Source organism: Camelus bactrianus, chromosome 15 (genome assembly GCF_048773025.1).
Source record: "Camelus bactrianus isolate YW-2024 breed Bactrian camel chromosome 15, ASM4877302v1, whole genome shotgun sequence".
NCBI classification, from domain to species: domain Eukaryota; kingdom Metazoa; phylum Chordata; class Mammalia; order Artiodactyla; family Camelidae; genus Camelus; species Camelus bactrianus.
In genome coordinates, this window is record NC_133553.1 from 12,006,591 (window position 1) to 12,021,571 (window position 14,981).

Genomic DNA, 14,981 nt, shown 5'->3' on the forward strand with positions numbered 1-14,981 from the left:
CCCCCACAAAGTCAGCCGTGTTCCGGAATTCTGAGAGTGGGGAGATTCCGTCTTCTGTCTGCAGCACCCGCGATCTCCTAAGAGCACTTCGCGTGTCTTCCCCGAGTGTCTGCGTGTGCGGGCTGCCGGGTATAGGCGAGGTTTGGGCTGGAAATGCAGGTAGTATCTTGTGCCTCCCCCTTTACTTGGGAGGTATTTAGCGGTATTCCCCACGCCAGGGAACACCTTTGACACCACTCAGCTGCGTGGAGGGCGGCCCCGTACCTCACCCACACAGTCAGCCGTGTTCCGGTATTGTGAGTGTGGGGAGGTTCCGTCTTCTGTCTGCCGCACCCGGGATCTCCTAGGAACCCTTCGCGTGTCTTGCCCGAGTGTCTACCTGTGCGGGCTGCCGGGGAAAGGCGGGGTTTGGGCTGGAAATGCAGGTAGAATCTAGTGCCTCCCCCTGGACATGGGAAGAAATTAGCGGACTTCCCCCTGCCAGGGAACACCTGTGACAATAGTCAGCTGCGTGGACGGCGGCCCCAAACCTCCCCCACACATTCAGCCGTGTTCCGGAATTCTGAGAGTGGGGAGGTTCCGTCTTCTGTCTGCAGCACCCGGGATCTCCTAGGAGCACTTCGCGTGTCTTCCCCGAGTGTCTGCATGTGCGGGCTGCCGGGGAAAGGCGGGGGTTTTGCTGGAAATGAAGGTCGCATTTAGTGCCTCAACCTGGACTTGGGAGGTAATTAGCGGACTTCCCCATGCCAGGGAACACCTTTGACAACACTCACCTGCGTGGAGGGCGGCCCCAAACCTCCCACACACAGTCAGCCGTGTTCCGAAATTGTGAGTGTGGGGAGGTTCCGTTTTCTGTCTGCAGCACCCGGGATCTCCTAGGAGCCCTTCTCGTGTCTTCCCCGAGTGTCTCCCATTGCGGGCTGCCGGGGAAAGCGGGGGTTGGGCTGGAAATGCAAGTAGCATGTAGTGCCTCCCCCTGGACAGGGTAGGCAATTAGCGGAATTCCCCGTGCCAGGGAACACCTTTGACACCACTTAGCTGCGTGGAGGTCGGCCCCGAACCTTCCCCACACAGTCAGCCGTGTTCCGGAATTGTGAGTGTGGGGAGGTTCCGTCTTCTGTCTGCAGCACCCGGGATCTTCTAGGAGCCCTTCGCGTGTCTTCCCCTAGTGTATCCCATTGCGGGCTGCCGGGGAAAGCGGTGGTTGGGCTGGAAATGCAAGTAGCTTCTTGTGCCGTCCACTGGACAGGGTAGGCAATTAGCGGACTTCCCCGTGCCAGGGAACACTTTTGACACCACTTAGCTGCGTGGAGGGCGGCCCCGAACCTCCCTGACACAGTCAGCCGTGTTCCGGAATTCTTAGAGTGGGGATGATCCGTCTTCTGTCTGCAGCACCCGAGATCTCCTAGGAGCATTTCGCGTGTCTTCCCCGAGTGTATACATGTGCAGGCTACCGGGGAAAGGCGGGGTTGGGCTGGAAATGCAGTTAACATGTAGTTCCTCCCCCTGGAAAGGGTAGGCAATTAGCGGATTTCCCCATGCCAGGGAACACCTTTGACACCACTTAACTGCGTGGAGGGCGGCCCCGAACCTCCCTGACACAGTCAGCCGTGTTCCGGAATTCTTAGAGTGGGGATGATCCGTCTTCTGTCTGCAGCACCCGGGATCTCCTAGGAGCCCTTCGCGTGTATTCCCCGTGTGTCTGCTTGTGCGGGCTGACGGGGAAAGGCGGGGGTAGGGCTGGAAATGCAGGTAGCATCTAGTGCCTCCCCCTGGACAGGGTAGGCAATTAGCGAATTTACCCATGCAAGGGAACACCTTTGACAACTCTTAGCGGCGTGGAGTGCGGCCCCAATCCACCCCCACAAGTTAGACGTGTTCCGGGATTGTGAGTGTGGGGAGGTTCCGTCTACAGTCTGCAGCACCCGGGATCTCCTAGGAGCCCTTCGCGTGTCTTCCCCTAGTGTCTGCCTTTGCGGGCTGCCGGGGAAAGGCGGGGGTTGGGCTGGAAATGCAGGTAGCATCTAGTGCCTCCCCCTGGACTTGGGAGGTAATTAGCGGACTTCCCCCTGCCAGGGAACACCTTTGACACCACTCAACTGCGTGAAGGGCGGCCCCAAACCTCCCACACACAGTCAGCCGTGTTCCGAAATTGTGAGTGTGGGGAGGTTCTGTCTTCTGTCTGCAGCACCCGGGATCTCCTAGGAGCCCTTCGCGTGTCTTCCACGAGTGTCTCCCATTGCGGGCTGCCGGGGAAAGCGGGGGTTGGGCTGGAAATGCAAGTAGCATCTAGTGCCTCCCCCTGGACAGGGTAGGCAATTAGCGGACTTCCCCGTGCCAGGGAAAACCTTTGACACCACTTAGCTGCGTGGAGGGCGGCCCAGAAATTCCCCCACACAGTCAGCCGTGTTCCGGTATTGTGAGTGTGGGGAAGTTCCGTCTTCTGTCTGCAGCACCCGGAATCACCTAGGAGCCCTTCGCGTGACTTCCCCGAGTGTCTGCCTGTGCGGGCTGCCGGGGAAAGTCGGGGGTTGGGCTGGAAATGCAGGTAGCATCTAGTGCCTCCCCCTGGACTTGGGAGGTAATTAGCGGAATTCCGCCTGCCTGGGAACACCTGTGACACCAGTCAGCTGCGTGGAATTCGGCCCCAGTCTTCCCCCACACAGTCAGAAGTGTTCCGGAATTGTGAGTGTGGGGAGGTTCCGTATTCTGTCTGCAGCACCCGGGATCACCTAGGAGCCCTTCGCGTGTCTTCCCCGATTGTCTGCATGTGCGGGTTGCCGGGGAAAGGCGGGGGTTGGGCTGCAAATGCAGGTCGTATTTAGTGCCTCCCCCTGGACTTGGGAGGTAATTAGCGGACTTCCCCATGCCAGGGAACACCTTTGACACCACTCAACTGCGTGGAGGGCGGCCCCAAACCTCCCACACACAGTCAGCCGTGTTCCGAAATTGTGAGTGTGGGGAGGTTCCGTTTTCTGTCTGCAGAACCCGGGATCTCCTAGGAGCCCTTCGCGTGTCTTCCACGGTTGTCTCCCATTGCGGGCTGCCGGGGAAAGCGGGGGTTGGGCTGGAAATGCAAGTAGCATCTACTGCCTCCCCCTGGAGAGGGTAGACCATTAGCGGACTTCCCCGTGCCAAGGAACACCTGTGACACCAGTCAGCTGCGTGGACGGCGGCTCCAAACCTCCAACACACAGTCAGCCGTGTTCCGGAATTCTGAGAGTGAGGAGGTTCCGTCTTCTGTCTGCAGCACCCGAGATCTCCTAGGAGCATTTCGCGTGTCTTCCCCGAGTGTATGCATGTGCGGGCTACCGGGGAAAGGCGGCGTTTGGCTGGAAATGCAGGTAGCATGTAGTGCCTCCCCCTGGACATGGTAGGCAATTAGCGGACTTCGCCCTGCCAGGGATTTCCTTTGACATCACTTAGCTGCGTGGAGGGCGGCCACGAACCTCCCCCACACAGTCAGCCGTGTTCCGGTAATGTGAGTGTGGGGAAGTTCCGTCTTCTGTCTGCAGCACCCGGGATCTCCTAGGAGCCCTTCGCGTGTCTTCCACGAGTGTCTCCCATTGCGGGCTGCCGGGGAAAGCGGGGGTTGGGCTGGAAATGCAAGTAGCATCTAGTGCCTCCCCCTGGACAGGGTAGGCAATTAGCGGACTTCCCCGTGCCAGGGAACACCTGTGACACCAGTCAGCTGCGTGGACGGCGGCCCCAAACCTCCAACACACAGTCAGACGTGTTCCGGAATTCTGAGAGTGAGGAGGTTCCGTCTTCTGTCTGCAGCACCCGAGATCTCCTAGGAGCATTTCGCGTGTATTCCCCGAGTGTATGCATGTGCGGGCTACCGGGGAAAGGCGGCGTTTGGCTGGAAATGCAGGTAGCATGTAGTGCCTCCCCCTGGACATGGTAGGCAATTAGCGGACTTCCCCCTGCCAGGGAATACCTTTGACATCACTTAGCTGCGTGGAGGGCGGCCCCAAACCACCCCGACACAGTTAGCCGTGTTCCGGGATTGTGAGTGTGGGGAGGTTCCGTCTACAGTCTGCAGCGCCCGGGATCTCCTAGGAGCCCTTCGCGTGTCTTCCCCGAGTGTCTCCCATTGCGGGCTGCCGGGGAAAGGCGGGGGTTGTGCTGGAAATGCAGGTAGCATGTAGTGCCTCCCCCTGGAAAGGTTAGGCAATTAGCGGATTTCCCCATTGAAGGGAACACCATTGACACCACTTAACTGCGTGGAAGGCGGCCCAGAACCTCCCCCACACAGTCAGCCGTGTTCCGGTATTGTGAGTGTGGGGAAGTTCCGTCTTCTGTCTGCAGCACCCGGTACCTCCTAGGAGCCCTTCTCGTGTCTTCCCCGAGTGTCTGCCTGTGCGGGCTGCCGGGGAAAGTCGGGGGTTGGGCTGGAAATGCAGGTAGCATCTAGTGCCTCCCCCTGGATTTGGGAGGTAATTAGCGGAATTCCGCCTGCCAGGGAACACCTGTGACACCAGTCAGCTGCGTGGAAGACGGCCCCAGTCTTCCCCCACACAGTCAGAAGTGTTCCGGAATTGTGAGTGTGGGGAGGTTCCGTATTCTGTCTGCAGCACCCGGGATCTCCTAGGAGCCCTTCGCGTGTATTCCCCGAGTGTCTGCATGTGCGGGCTGCCGGGGAAAGGCGGGGGTTGGGCTGGAAATGCAGGTAGCATCTAGTGACTCCCCCTGGACAGGGTAGGCAATTAGCGAATTTACCCATGCCAGGGAACACCTTTGACAACACTTAGCGGCGTGGAGGGCGGCCCCAAACCACCCCGACACAGTTAGCCGTGTTCCGAGATTGTGAGTGTGGGGAGGTTCCGTCTACAGTCTGCAGCGCCCGGGATCTCCTAGGAGCCCTTCGCGTGTCTTCCCCGAGTGTCTCCCATTGCGGGCTGCCGGGGAAAGGCGGGGGTTGGGCTGGAAATGCAGGTAGCATCTAGTGCCTCCCCCTGGACTTGGGAGGTAATTAGCGGACTTCCCCCTGCCAGGGAACACCTTTGACACCACTCAACTGCGTGGAGGGCGGCCCCAAACCTCCCACACACAATCAGCCGTGTTCCGGAATTCTGAGAGTGAGGAGGTTCCGTCTTCTGTCTGCTGCACCCGGGATCTCCTAGGAGCCCTTCGCGTGTCTTCCCCGATTGTATCCCATTGCGGGCTGCCGGGGAAAGCGGGGGTTGGGCTGGAAATGCAAGTAGCTTCTAGTGCCTTCCCCTGGACAGGGTGGGCAATTAGCGGCCTTCCCCGTGCCAGGGAACACCTTTGACACCACTTAGCTGCGTGGAGGGCGGCCCCGAACCTCCCCCACACAGTCAGCCGTGTTCCGGTATTGTGACTGTGGGGAAGTTCCGTCTTATGTCTGCAGCACCCGGGATCTACTAGGAGCCCTTCGCGTTTCTTGCCCGAGTGTCTACCTGTGCGGGCTGCCGGGGAAAGGCGGGGGTTGTGCTGGAAATGCAGGTAGTATCTACTGCCTCCCCCTAGACTTCGGAGGTAATTTGCCGACTTCCCCCTGCCAGGGAACACCTTTGACAACACTCACCTGCGTGGAGGGCGGCCCCAAACCTCCCACACACAGTCAGCCGTGTTCCGAAATTGTGAGTGTGGGGAGGTTCCGTTTTCTGTCTGCAGCACCCGGGATCTCCTAGGAGCCCTTCGCGTGTCTTCCACGTTTGTCTCCCGTTGCGCGCTGCCGGGGAAAGCGGGGGTTGGGCTGGAAATGCAAGTAGCATCTAGTGCCTCCCCCTGGACAGGTTAGGCCATTAGCGGACTTCCCCTTGCCAGGGAACACCTGTGACACCAGTCAGCTGCGTGGACGGCAGCCCCAAACCTCCAACACACAGTCAGCCGTGTTCCGGTATTGTGAGTGTGGGGAAGTTCCGTCTTCTGTCTGCAGCACCCGGTACCTCCTAGGAGCCCTTCTCGTGTCTTCCCCGAGTGTCTGCCTGTGCGGGCTGCCGGGGAAAGTCGGGGGTTGGGCTGGAAATGCAGGTAGCATCTAGTGCCTCCCCCTGGATTTGGGAGGTAATTAGCGGAATTCCGCCTGCCAGGGAACACCTGTGACACCAGTCAGCTGCGTGGAAGACGGCCCCAGTCTTCCCCCACACAGTCAGAAGTGTTCCGGAATTGTGAGTGTGGGGAGGTTCCGTATTCTGTCTGCAGCACCCGGGATCTCCTAGGACCCCTTCGCGTGTATTCCCCGAGTGTCTGCATGTGCGGGCTGCCGGGGAAAGGCGGGGGTTGGGCTGGAAATGCAGGTAGCATCTAGTGACTCCCCCTGGACAGGGTAGGCAATTAGCGAATTTACCCATGCCAGGGAACACCTTTGACAACACTTAGCGGCGTGGAGGGCGGCCCCAAACCACCCCGACACAGTTAGCCGTGTTCCGAGATTGTGAGTGTGGGGAGGTTCCGTCTACAGTCTGCAGCGCCCGGGATCTCCTAGGAGCCCTTCGCGTGTCTTCCCCGAGTGTCTCCCATTGCGGGCTGCCGGGGAAAGGCGGGGGTTGGGCTGGAAATGCAGGTAGCATCTAGTGCCTCCCCCTGGACTTGGGAGGTAATTAGCGGACTTCCCCCTGCCAGGGAACACCTTTGACACCACTCAACTGCGTGGAGGGCGGCCCCAAACCTCCCACACACAATCAGCCGTGTTCCGGAATTCTGAGAGTGAGGAGGTTCCGTCTTCTGTCTGCTGCACCCGGGATCTCCTAGGAGCCCTTCGCGTGTCTTCCCCGAGTGTATCCCATTGCGGGCTGCCGGGGAAAGCGGGGGTTGGGCTGGAAATGCCAGTAGCTTCTAGTGCCTTCCCCTGGACAGGGTGGGCAATTAGCGGCCTTCCCCGTGCCAGGGAACACCTTTGACACCACTTAGCTGCGTGGAGGGCGGCCCCGAACCTCCCCCACACAGTCAGCCGTGTTCCGGTATTGTGACTGTGGGGAAGTTCCGTCTTATGTCTGCAGCACCCGGGATCTACTAGGAGCCCTTCGCGTTTCTTGCCCGAGTGTCTACCTGTGCGGGCTGCCGGGGAAAGGCGGGGGTTGTGCTGGAAATGCAGGTAGTATCTACTGCCTCCCCCTAGACTTCGGAGGTAATTTGCCGACTTCCCCCTGCCAGGGAACACCTTTGACAACACTCACCTGCGTGGAGGGCGGCCCCAAACCTCCCACACACAGTCAGCCGTGTTCCGAAATTGTGAGTGTGGGGAGGTTCCGTTTTCTGTCTGCAGCACCCGGGATCTCCTAGGAGCCCTTCGCGTGTCTTCCACGTTTGTCTCCCGTTGCGCGCTGCCGGGGAAAGCGGGGGTTGGGCTGGAAATGCAAGTAGCATCTAGTGCCTCCCCCTGGACAGGTTAGGCCATTAGCGGACTTCCCCTTGCCAGGGAACACCTGTGACACCAGTCAGCTGCGTGGACGGCAGCCCCAAACCTCCAACACACAGTCAGCCGTGTTCCGGATTTCTGAAAGTGAGGAGGTTCCGTCTTCTGTCTGCAGCACCCGAGATCTCCTAGGAGCATTTCGCGTGTCTTCCCCGAGTGTATTCATGTGCGTGCTACCGGGAAATGGCGGGGGTTGTGCTGGAAATGCAGGTAGCATCTAGTGCCTCCCCCTGGACAGGGTAGGCAATTAGCGAATTTACCCATGCCAGGGAACACCTTTGACAACACTTAGCGGCGTGGGGGGCGGCCCCAAACCACCCCCACACAGTTAGCCGTGTTCCGGGATTGTCAGTGTGGGGAGGTTCCGTCTACAGTCTGCAGCACCCGGGATCTCCTAGGAGCCCTTCGCGTGTCTTCCCCGAGTGTCTCACATTGCGGGCTGCCGGGGAAAGGCGGGGGTTGGGCTGGAAATGCAGGTAGCATCTAGTGCCTCCCCCTGGACTTGGGAGGTAATTAGCGGACTTCCCCCTGCCAGGGAACACCTTTGACAACACTCAACTGCGTGGAGGGCGGCCCCAAACCTCCCACACACAGTCAGCCTTGTTCCGGAATTCTGAGAGTGAGGAGGTTCCGTCTTCTGTCTGCTGCACCCGGGATTTCCTAGGAACCCTTCGCGTGTCTTCCCAGAGTGTATCCCATTGCGGGTTGCCGGGGAAATCGGGGGTTGGGCTGGAAATGCAAGTAGCTTCAAGTGCCTTCCCCTGGACAGGGTAGGCAATTAGCGGACTTCCCCGTGCCAGGGAACACCTTTGACACCACTTAGCTGCGTGGAGGGCGGCCCCGAACCTCCCCGACACAGTCAGCCGTGTTCCGGAATTCTGAGAGTGGAGATGTTCCGTCTTCTGTCTGCAGCACCCGGGATCTCCTAGGAGCCCTTCGCGTGACTTCCCCGAGTGTCTGCATGTGCGGGCTGCCGGGGAAAGGCGGGGGTTGGGCTGGAAATGCAGGTCGCATTTAGTGCCTCCCCCTGGACTTGGGAGGTAATTAGCGGACTTCCCCATGCCAGGGAACACCTTTGACACCACTCACCTGCGTGGAGGGCGGCCCCAAACCTCCCACACACAGTCAGCCGTGTTCTGGAATTCTGAGAGTGAGGAGGTTCCGTCTTCTGTCTGCTGCACCCGAGATCTCCTAGGAGCATTTCGCGTGTCTTCCCCGAGGGTATGCATGTGCGGGCTACCGGGGAAAGGCGGGGTTTGGGCTGGAAATGCAGGTAGCATGTAGTGCCTCCCCCTGGACATTGTAGGCAATTAGCGGATTTCCCCATGCCAGGGAACACCATTGACACCACTTAACTGCGTGGAGGGCGGCCCAGAACCTCCCCCACACAGTCAGCCGTGTTCCGGAATTGTGAGTGTGGGGAAGTTCCGTCTTCTGTCTGCAGCACCCGGAATCTCCTAGGAGCCCTTCGCGTGTCTTCCCCGATTGTCTGCCTGTGCGTGCTGCCGGGGAAAGTCGGGGGTTGGGCTTAAAATGCAGGTAGCATCTAGTGCCTCCCCCTGGACAGGGTAGGCAATTAGCGAATTTACCCATGCCAGGGAACACCTTTGACAACACTTAGCGGCGTGGAGGGCGGCCCCAAACCACCCCCACACAGTTAGCCGTGTTCCGGGATTGTGAGTGTGGGGAGGTTCCGTCTACAGTCTGCAGCACCCGGGATCTCCTATGAGCCCTTCGCGTGTCTTCCCCGAGTGTCTCACATTGCGGGCTGCCGGGGAAAGGCGGGGGTTGGGCTGGAAATGCAGGTAGCATCAAGTGCCTCCCCCTGGACTTGGGAGGTAATTAGCGGACTTCCCCCTGCCAGGGAACACCTTTGACACCACTCAACAGCGTGTAGGGCGGCCCCAAACCTCCCACACACAGTCAGCCGTGTTCCGGAATTCTGAGAGTGAGAAGGTTCCGTCTTCTGTCTGCTGTACCCGGGATCTCCTAGGAGCCCTTCGCGTGTCTTCCCCGAATGTATCCCACTGCGGGCTGCCGGGGAAAGCGGGGGTTCGGCTGAAAATGCAAGTAGCTTCTAGTGCCTTCCCCTGGACAGGGTAGGCAATTAGCGGACTTCCCCGTGCCAGGGAACACCTTTGACACAACTCACCTGCGTGGAGGGTGGCCCCAAACCTCCCACACACAGTCAGCCGTGTTCCGAAATTGTGAGTGTGGGGAGATTCCGTTTTCTGTCTGCAGCACCCGGGATCTCCTAGGAGCCCTTCGCGTGTCTTCCCCGAGTGTCTGCATGTGCGGGCTGCCGGGGAAAGGCGGGGGTTGGGCTGGAAATGCAGGTCGCATTTAGTGCCTCCCCCTGGACTTGGGAGGTAATTAGCGGACTTCCCCATGCCAGGGAACACCTTTGACACCACTCACCTGCGTGGAGGGCGGCCCCAAACCTCCCACACACTGTCAGCCGTGTTCCGAAATTCTGAGAGTGAGGAGGTTCCGTCTTCTGTCTGCTGCACCCGAGATCTGCTAGGAGCATTTCGCGTGTCTTCATCGAGTGTATGTATGTGCGGGCTACCGGGGAAAGGCGGGGTTTGGGCTGGAAATGCAGGTAGCATGTAGTGCCTCCCCCTGGAAAGGGTAGGCAATTAGCGGATTTCCCCATGCCAAGGAACACCATTGACACCACTTAACTGCGTGGAGGGCGGCCCAGAACCTCCCCCACACTGTCAGCCGTGTTCCGGTATTGTGAGTGTGGGGAAGTTCCGTCTTCTGTCTGCAGCACCCGGGATCTCCTAGGAGCCCTTCGCGTGTCTTCCCCGAGTGTCTGCCTTTGCGGGCTGCCGGGGAAAGTCGGGGGTTGGGCTGGAAATGCAGGTAGCATCTAGTGCCTCCCCCTGAACAGGGGAGGTAATTAGCGGAATTCCGCCTGCCAGGGAACACCTGTGACACCAGTCAGCTGCGTGGAAGGCGGCCCCAGTCTTCCCCCACACAGTCAGAAGTGTTCCGGAATTGTGAGTGTGGGGAGGTTCCGTCTTCTGTCTGCAGCACCCGGGATCTCCTAGGAGCCCTTCGCGTGTCTTCCACGAGTGTCTCCCATTGCGGGCTGCCGGGGAAAGCGGGGGTTGGGCTGGAAATGCAAGTAGCATCTAGTGCCTCCCCCTGGACAGGTTAGGCAATTAGCGGACTTCCCAATGCCAGGGAAAACCTTTGACACCACTTAGCTGCGTGGAGGGCGGACCCGAACCTCCCCGACACAGTCAGCCTTGTTCCGGAATTCTGAGAGTGGGGAGGTTCCGTCTTCTGTCTGCAGCACCCGGGATCTCCTAGGAGCACTTCGCGTGTCTTCCCCGAGTGTCTGCGTGTGCGGGCTGCCGGGGATAGGCGGGGTTTGGGCTGGAAATGCAGGTAGTATCTAGTGCCTCCCCCTTGACTTGGGATGTATTTAGCGGTTTTCCCCACGCCAAGGAACACCTTTGACACCACTCAGCTGCGTGGAGGGCGGCCCCGAACCTCACCCACACAGTCAGCCGTGTTCCGGAATTGTGAGTGTGGGGAGGTTCCGTCTTCTGTCTGCCGCACCCGGGATCTCCTAGGAACACTTCGCGTGTCTTGCCCGAGTGTCTGCCTGTGCGGGCTGCCGGGGAAAGGCGGGGTTTGGGCTGGAAATGCAGGTAGTATCTAGTGCCTCACCCTGGACATGGGAAGAAATTAGCGGACTTCCCCCTGCCAGAAAACACCTGTGACAACAGTCAGCTGCGTGGACGGCGGCCCCAAACCTCCCCCACACAGTCAGCCGTGTTCCGGAATTCTGAGAGTGGGGAGGTTCCGTCTTCTGTCTGCAGCACCCGGGATCTCCTAGGAGCACTTCGGGTGTCTTCCCCGAGTGTCTGCATGTGCGGGCTGCCGGGGAAAGGCGGGGTTTTGGCTGGAAATGCAGGTAGCATCTAGTGCCTCCCCCTGGACAGGGTAGGCAATTAGCGGACTTCCCCGTGCCAGGGAACACCTTTGACAACACTTAGCGGCGTGGAGGGCGGCCCCAAACCACCCCCACACAGTTAGCCGTGTTCCGGGATTGTGAGTGTGGGGAGGTTCTGTGTACTGTCTGCAGCACCCGGGACCTCCTAGGAGCCCTTCGCGTGTCTTCCCCGAGTGTCTGCCTGTGCGGACTGCTGGGGAAAGGCGGGGGTTGGGCTGGAAATGCAGGTAGCATCTAGTGAATCCCCATGGACTTGGGAGGTAATTAGCGGACTTCCCCCTGCCAGGGAACACCTGTGACACCAGTCAGCTGCGTGGACGGCGACCCAAACCTCCCCCACACATTCAGCCATGTTCCGGAATTCTGAGAGTGGGGAGGTTCCGTCTTCTGTCTGCAGCACCCGGGATCTCCTAGGAGCACTTCGCGTGTATTCCCCGTGTGTCTGTTTGTGCGGGCTGCCGGGGAAAGGCGGGGGTTGGGCTGGAATTGCAGGTAGCATCTAGTGCCTCCCCCTGGACAGGGTAGGCAATTAGCGGACTTCCCCGTGCCAGGGAACACCTTTGACACCACTTAGCTGCGTGGAGGGCGGCCCCAAACCTCCCCCACACAGTCAGCCGTGTTCCGGAATTGTGAGTGTGGGGAGGTTCCGTCTTCTTTCTGCAGCACCCGGGAACTCCTAGGAGCCCTTCGCGTATCTTCCCCGAGTGTCTGACTGTGAGGGATGATGGGGAAATGCGGGGGTTGGGCTGGAAATACAGGTCGCAATTAGTGCCTCCGCCTGGACTTGGGAGGTAATTAGCGGACTTCCCCATGCCAGGGAACACCTTTGACACCACACACCTGCGTGGAGGGCGGCCCCAAACCTCCCACACACAGTCAGCCGTGTTCCGAAATTGTGAGTGTGGGGAGGTTCCGTTTTCTGTCTGCAGCACCCGGGATTCCCTAGGAGCACTTCGAGTGTCTTCCCCGAGTGTCTCCCATTGCGGGCGGCCGGGGAAAGCAGGGGTTGGACTGGAAATGCAAGTAGAATCTAGTGCCTCCCCCTGGACAGGGTAGGCAATTAGCGGACTTCCCCGTGCCAGGGAACACCTTTGACACCACTTAGCTGCGTGGAGGGCGGCCCCGAACCTCCCCCACACAGTCAGCTGTGTTCCGGAATTCTGAAAGTGGGGAGATTCCGTCTTCTGTCTGCAGCACCCGGGATCTCCTAGGAGCCCTTCGCGTGACTTCCCCGAGTGTCTACCATTGCAGGCTACCGGGGAAAGGCGGGGGTTGGGCTGGAAATGCAGGTAGTATCTAGTGCCTCCCCCTGGACTTGGGAGGTAATTAGCGGACTTCCCCCTGCCAGGGAACACCTGTGACACCAGTCAGCTGCGTGGACGGCGTCCCCAAACCTCCCACACACAGTCAGCCGTGTTCCGGAATTCTGAGAGTGAGGAGGTTACGTCTTCTGTCTGCAGCACCCGAGATATCCTAGGAGCATTTCGCGTGTCTTCCTCGTGTGTATGAATTTGCGGGCTACCGGGGAAAGGCGGGGTTTGAGCTGGAAATGCAGGTAGCATGTAGTGCCTCACAATGGAAAGGGTAGGCAATTAGCGGATTTCCCCATGCCAGGGAACACCTTTGACACCATTTAGCTGATTGGAGGGCGGCCCAAAACCTTCCACACACAGTCAGCCTTGTTCCGGAATTCTGAGTGTGGGGAGGTTCCGTCTTATGTCTGCAGCAACCGGGATCTCCTAGGAGCCCTTTGCGTGTAATCACCGAGTGTCTGCCTGTGCGGGCTGTCGGGGAAAGGCGGCGGTTGCGCTGGAAATGCAGGTAGCATCTAGTGCCTCCCCCTGGACAGGGTAGGCATTTAGCGGATTTACCCATGCCAGGGAACACCTTTGACAACACTTAGCGGCGTGGAGGGCGGCCCCAAACCACCCCCACACAGTTAGTCGTGTTCCGGGATTGTGAGTGTGGGGAGGTTCTGTCTACTGTCTGCAGCACCCGGGATCTCCTTGGAGAACTTCGCGTGTCTTCCCCGAGTGTCTGCCTGTGCGGACTCCTGGGGAAAGGCGGGGGATGGGCTGGAAATGCAGGTAGCATCTAGTGCCTCCCCCTGGACTTGGGAGGTATTTAGCGGACTTCCCCCTGCCAGGGAACACCTGTGACACCAGTCAGCTGCGTGGAAGGCGGCCCAAACCTCCCCCACACAGTCAGCCGTGTTCCGGAATTCTGAGAGTGGGGAGGTTCCGTCTTCTGTCTGCAGCACCCGGGATCTCCTAGGAGCCCTTCGCGTGTATTCCCCGTGTGTCTGCTTGTGCGGGCTGCCGGGGAAAGGCGGGGTTTGGGCTGGAAATGCAGGTAGCATCTAGTGCCTCCCCCTGAAGAGGGGAGGTAATTAGCGGAATTCCGCCTGCCAGGGAACACCTGTGTCACCAGTCAGCTGCGTGGAAGGCGGCCCCATTCTTCCCCCACACAGTCAGACGTGTTCCGGAATTGTGAGTGTGGGGAGGTTCCGTCTTCTGTCTGCAGCACCCGGGATCTCCTAGGAGCCCTTCGCGTGTCTTCCCCGAGTGTCTGCCTGTGCGGGCTGATGGGGAAAGGCGGGGGTTGGGCTGGAAATGCAGGTAGTATCTAGTGCCTCCCCCTGGACTTGGGAGGTAATTTGCCGACTTCCCCCTGCCAGGGAACACCTGTGACACCAGTCAGCTGCGTGGACGGCGGCCCCAAACCTCCCCCACACAGTCAGCCGTGTTCCGGAATTCTGAGAGTGGGGATGTTCCGTCTTCTGTCTGCAGCACCCGGGAACTCCTAGGAGCCCTTCGCGTGTCTTCCCCGAGTGTCTGCATGTGCGGGCTGCCGGGGAAAGGCGGGGGTTGGGCTGGAAATTCAGGTCGCATTTAGTGCCTCCGCCTGGACTTGGGAGGTAATTAGCGGAATTCCCCCTGCCAGGGAACACCTGTGACACCAGTCAGCTGCGTGGACGGCGGCCCCAAACCTCCCACACACAGTCAGCCGTGTTCCGAAATTGTGAGTGTGGGGAGGTTCCGTTTTCTGTCTGCAGCACCCGGGATCTCCTAGGAGCCCTTCGCGTGTCTTCCCCGAGTGTCTCCCATTGCGGGCGGCCTGGGAAAGCGGGGGTTGGGCTGGAAATGCAAGTAGCATCTAGTGCCTCCCCCTGGACAGGGTAGGCAATTAGAGGACTTCCCCGTGCCAGGGAACACCTTTGACACCACTTAGCTGCGTGGAGGGCGGCCCCGAACCTCCCCCACACAGTCACCTGTGTTCCGGAATTCTGAGAGTGGGGACATTCCGTCTTCTGTCTGCAGCACCCGGGATCTCCTAGGAGCCCTTCGCGTGACTTCCCCGAGTGTCTACCATTGCAGGCTGCCGGGGAAAGGCGGGGGTTGGGCTGGAAATGCAGGTAGTATCTAGTGCCTCCCCCTGGACTTGGGAGGTAATTAGCGGACTTCCCCCTGCCAGGGAACACCTGTGACACCAGTCAGCTGCGTGGACGGCGGCACCAAAACTCCCACACACAGTCAGCCGTGTTCCGTAATTCTGAGAGTGAGGAGGTTCCGTCTTCTGTCTGCAGCACCCGAGATCTCCTAGGAGCATTTCGCGTGTCTTCCTCGT